This window comes from Diceros bicornis, chromosome 30, assembly GCF_020826845.1.
Source record: "Diceros bicornis minor isolate mBicDic1 chromosome 30, mDicBic1.mat.cur, whole genome shotgun sequence".
Lineage (NCBI taxonomy): Eukaryota > Metazoa > Chordata > Mammalia > Perissodactyla > Rhinocerotidae > Diceros > Diceros bicornis.
In genome coordinates, this window is record NC_080769.1 from 6,093,040 (window position 1) to 6,099,039 (window position 6,000).

The window sequence follows — 6,000 nt, forward strand, 5'->3', positions numbered from 1 at the left end:
CAAACTGATGAGTATTTAGTGGAATGGGCTTTGTACTAAATGTATTACGGTGGCATAACAGAAAAGTTCTGCTGAACTATTCCCCAATAAAACTGGTAGAAATTATTTTTTAATTTAATTTAATTTTATTTATTTTTTGTGTGTGTGAGGAAGATCAGCCCTGAGCTAACATCTGATGCCAATCCTCCTCTTTTTTTGCTGAGGAAGATTGGCCCTGAGCTAACATCTGTGCCTATCTTCCTCTGCTTTCTATGGGATGCCACCACAGCATGGCCTGACAAGTGATGCATAGGTGCTTGCCCGGGATCTGAACCTGTGAACCCCAGGCTGCCGAAGTGGAGCACGTGCACTTAACCGTTTGTGGCACCGGGTGGCCCCTTGTGGAAATTATTTTAATAAAAGTTTAAAGCTGCTGGAAATGGTCCCAAAGGCAAACAGGAAATGATGAACACTTACTCAAAGAAATCTATGAAGTTTTGTAAGAAACACGACAGTCTGTGGTATTGGAACCAAGAGCACTGCCTCCCCAGCTCCTCTCAGCTCACACTGGTGAAGACTCCACTCCAGACTCCTGCAGTCTAGAACACATGGCCCCCTGTCACCACAGCTCCCAGTAACAGGGCTATCTTCTTGAAAAGAACAGGACATCAACATTTCAGAACTTGTGCCTAGGTACCTGTTGCTGAGGTTACAAAAGTGCCGGGTGAGCGTGCCTGAAAAGTAAGGACACCAGTGTTTCAGTCCCTAACATTGGACTGAGGTGATGCCTTGGAGTGGTGTGCTGACAGTACTTGGGAGCTGATCGCCCTTGTTCCATCTCATGAGGTGAGTGTAACGTAAGTCATTTGTGAGGGGCCAGTAGACACAATTGAGAGGACCTCTGGCTACTGTCTCTTTACTGCACTGAGCCCTCAGCTCCTAAAGGGATTGTCAATGAGAGGAAGTCTTCTCATTGTCCTCAGAACAGCTCCAGGGTCCTGACATAGAGATTTTGCCTGAACGTGGGGGTGAATTGAGCCATAGAACACAAAGCTCTTAATCACTTTCCAAAGAATTAACTTGGTTGGCCCAAGATCATGAGAAGTTCAAGTCAAAGGACACTCTCAAGAAAGTGATAAAAGGCAATTAGGAGTAGATTCATATATTTATTGAAGATACAGCCTAGAGTATAGGCTGACTATTTTTCTGAAAAAAAAGAACAAACAGGGAATTAGACTGCTGAGAGGAGGCTTACAAGGCTCAGAACAAATATCACCCAGTGACTTTAGAAAATATTTCTATAAAGGAGCCAGAATTTTATTGAATTGATTAGTAGAGCAAGGACATTGGTGAAAACTGTAGAGCAATCAGCCAGCAATTAATGGAGTTTAACCACAGGGTGCGGTTCATGAAAGAGAAAGAGAGCCCTCCCAGTATCACTGTCCCAGGAACGTAGGCTTTCCCAAAGCTGTGTCCAATTTCAGAGGTTTCACTCTGTGTGGGAGACATAGACTTAAATCCAGCCAGTCACTGAACAAATAAATAAGCCAATTACAGTGAAAACTCCCAGAAGGAAGGAGCCCAGTACCTGGAGTTACTACAATATATTGCCTAAAAGGTTTATTTGCAACAAAAGTACAAAACATGCAAACATACAGGAAAGTAGGAACTATACACTGGGAAAAAAACAGCTGTTGAGAAAACCAGCAATCCTGTATTCACCGAAACTACCTATAAAAAATGAAGGTGAAATACTTTCCCAGATTAAAAAAAAAAAAACCTGAGAGCATTGGTTGAGAGCCATACAGGAATGACTGAAGGGGCTCTTCAGGCTGAAAGCAAGTGACCCCAGGTGGTAAATCATTTCCATATAGAGAAACTAAAACACCAGTATAAGTAATTATGTAAGTATGAAAGACAGAATCAGTACCTATTTTCTCCTTTCTTCTCTTAACTGATAAGGGAATTATATAAAATACTATGTATGAAAAGTTCTGTTTGGACTATAATACATGTGTAATATGTTTGTCATTGGCAAACATGATGGCAAAAGCTGTGTGTGACTAATGTTTCCATGTATCATTGAAATCAATGTAGTATAAATAAAAAAGAAGCTCATTCTTGTAAATTGAGAAGTATATGTTAAACATTAGAGCAACTCCCCAAAATAACTTCAAAAATATAATGAAAAACTTATTGAGAAATTAAAATGCTACATTAGAATATATTCACTTAATGCAATAGAAAGCTATAAATGAGGAATAGAGAACCTAAAAAGAACATGAGAATTGTAGAAATCAAAATGTAAAATGGCAAATGTAACAGTAAGTATGTCACTACTACTAAATGTGAGTGGATTACATGATCCAAACAGGAGGAAGAGATCGTCACCTCAGATTAAAAAATAAATAAAATTGTGATCTAAATATTTGCTATGTACTGGAGGCACACTTTAGATTCAAATATACAAATAGATTGAAGGTAAAAGCATGAGAAAGATACATCTGTAAACAGCACCCACAAGACAGCTGGAGAGATAATACAAATATCCAGCCAAATAGACTTGAAAAGAAACAACATCACTCGAGATATTGAGGAGCATTACATCATGCTGAAAATATGCAAGTTTATGGGCTTCATCTCAAGCACAACATGGAAAATGATTTATAGCCATCAATACCTATACTAGCAGAGAAGAGAGATCTCAAAACAATAACCTAACCTTTCACCTAAACAGAATTGATAAGACCAGGTATCAAATCCATAGCAAGGAGAAAAGGAGATAATAAAAGTAGAGCCGAATTAATGAAATGAGGAAGAGAAAAACCACAAAGAAAATCAATGACCAAAAATGGGTTCTAGGAAAAGATTATCAAAACTGACAAATCTTCACCTAGATTGATCTAGAGAAAAAGAAGGAAGGTTCAAATTAATACAATCAAGGAAAAGGGAGGATTTTACTGCTGATGTTACAGAAATAAAAAGGATTATTAAGGAATTCAGTGAGAAATTATATGGCAATAAATTAGGAAACTTAGATAAAATGAATAAATTCTTCGAAAGACACAAAGTACTGAAACTAACTCAAGAATAAATGGAAAATCTGAATAGAAGTATAATAAGTGAAGTAGTTAAATCAGTAAATGAAAAACCCTCTAAGTCTAGGCCCAGACGGCTTCAACTTGGAATTTTCCAAAACACTCAAAGAAGGTTTATTACAGATACTTCACTTGCTTTTCTAAATAATAGAATGGAGAAAATACTTCACACTGATTTTGTGAAGGCAGTACTACTGTGATACCAAAACCAAGTGTGTTGCCAAAAAACTAACCCCCTATTTCTTTTGTGAATATGAATGCAAAAAATCACAATGGATATTAGCAAGCCCGATCCAGCAACATATAAAAAGAATTATACATGGTGACCAAGTGAGTTTATTGCAAGGATGAAAGATTAAGGTTTCAAAATCCATTAATGTAATAAAGGATATCAATAGAATAAAAATCAAAAATGGCCAGATCAGTTCAATAGACTCAATGAAAATAATTGACAAAAATCAGTACCCTTTCATGATTAATTCAGTCAGCATACCAGGAATAGAAAGGAACTTCCTAATGAGCATGTTGGAAAACCCACAGCTAATATTACAGTTAATAGTGAAAGGCTGGAATGCTTTCCCCTGAGGATAAGGAACCAAAAAATGATGTCTGCTCTTGCCACTTCTCTTCTAGAATGTAATGGAGATTTTATCCAGAACCATTAGGCAGGAAAAGAAAAGAAAATGCTTGCAGATTCATTGGGAATATTTAAAACTCTCTCTATGTCCAAATGAGGTATCTTGTGTAGGGGATTAGAATATGTCACCTCAGAATGTGGCACATTGGCATATTGATTATTATGAGTTAAAGGTGCTTGAGAAACAGCCATTGCAAGAAAGACACTCTGGCCCTCCTTTGTCCCCCTGAAGGCAGGAGATGAATTTCCCACGTGAACAGTATCCTCCTGGGACCAGGAGGGCAGAAGGCAACCTTATAATCAGAGAAGGGAATTTAGGGCTGAGAAGGCTATATAAACAAATCTTGGTTTTTCTTCACCATTTACTACCCCCAGCCCAAATCCCCCTGCCTTGTCAGTTCTTCCATAATTAAAATAGCCACTGAGAGTTGAGCCCGTGAAAAGTTAGTGACCTCCACCCCAACCACCTTATAAGTAATGGGTATTTGCTACCCTGCTCTCTGTCTCCTGCTGGCTCATGACCTGGGACAGAGGACTGCCCTTCCCCCAGCTCATTATGCTCCTGCCCCCTATTCTTCAATCTGTAAATAACAAATCTTGTGACTTGACTTTCTTTGTGTTGTGGTATTGTGTGGGGTCTTCTATCAAAGTCCCTGTGGTTTTCACTTCCTCAAAGTCGTAGCTGGGATGCTGAGAGAACTACCCAGTGACCCTGTGCCGGTGGCTTGTACCACCCCCCCCCCATTCAGCAGGTCATAATCTGCCTACACTGAATTTCATACACCAGCTCCAGCTTCTCAACACAACATATTACATAGTGCACCCTGTTGAAGTGTACAATTCAATGGTTCAGTATATTCTCACATAAAGTTAAGGTATATGTTTGATGAAAAAGTTGGGTGAGATTATGGAATCCTTGTACCTGTTGGGCCATCTTTTGTAAATTTGTCCAGAATTATTACTATACACGGAGCAGGTGGTGCCCTTTACAGCACATACCCCTCCTTCCTTTGCCAATAAGTAATCTACAGCTAAACGATTATGCAAAACCATCCACACTGAAGAAACTTGTTGCCTTAAGGCCCGGCTTTGGTATAATAGCCCAATGGGTTCAGCCAGGTGGCTGACAGGGTGGTGTTTGCCTTAATAATGCGTCATTGTGAGCCCAGTGAGGCACCTAGACCCATCCGGGTGAGAGATAGTAGCAGACCTACTCCCAACATAATGGGGATGAATACTGCATGCTTGTGATGTGAGGGGGCAGAAAAAGAGATGAATTGGGGGTCCTGTTCAGTGTTTTGTAAGGGTAGTCCCAGGGAGACTGTCAAAAGTTCAGAAATAACAGAAGTAAAACCAATGAATCACCAAAGTAGTAATTAATAAAGGCTTATTGTGCACACATCAAAGACAGCTTGCAAACTGGGAGCACTCAAACCACAACATGGAAGGAGGCTCAGGGGCACATTGTTATAAAGCAGCTTATAGAGAGAGAAAGCAGGGACTGCTTATTCTTCCCAGTGATTGGTTACAATATTAGAATTTTCTTGAATGGTAAGGAATTGGTCAGTGGTTAACTAACATCACTTGGGAAACAGTTTAAGTTTTCTTATGATTTTCAGATGCTTGAGCAGGAAGTGATTGGGTCATGTTAGTTTTGCCAAATGAGCTAAATTAAGCTTTACTGCTGTGACTAAATTGGTTTTCTTGGCTCAGGGAATTTTCAACGTTGGTCTCTGTTTTTTTCTTTAACGAGACTAAAGTAAATTGGTATGAACAGACAAGACTCTGAGGGGCCAGTGAGGAGGCAAATGCATTGCAGTTCAAGGGAAGAGGAAGTGTGTAGATGGAAAACCATGTATGTGTGACGGCCCCAGGGCACTGGACCCACAGTGGACACCAACTGCTTGACTGGGGAAGACAAGGTAGATGGGGGTTCCCCCAGATGGCGGGGCCTCAAGGCCCAAGACCGTAGGGATTGTGCTCTTTGGGAGGAGGTATAGGTCATATTTATCCTTGTGTGTTGGTCCTGGGTGGATATGGGGGATTATAAAGGGCACTTGGGGCTCCTGCCGGGTGCCACATACTGTATTTTAAAGTGACCTGCCTGGCTGCAATTGAGAACTGTATAGAGTAGCTGGGCAAGCCAGAAGGATGCATGGGTGCCTTTTTTTGGGAAAACAGGTCAGGGTCAATAAATTATCTGAGTGGGCCACTAATGTGTTAAAAGCCTTTGTTTAGCCTGGTAGCATGCCTAGCAATTACAGTGACCCCAAAAATGAGCTCTGA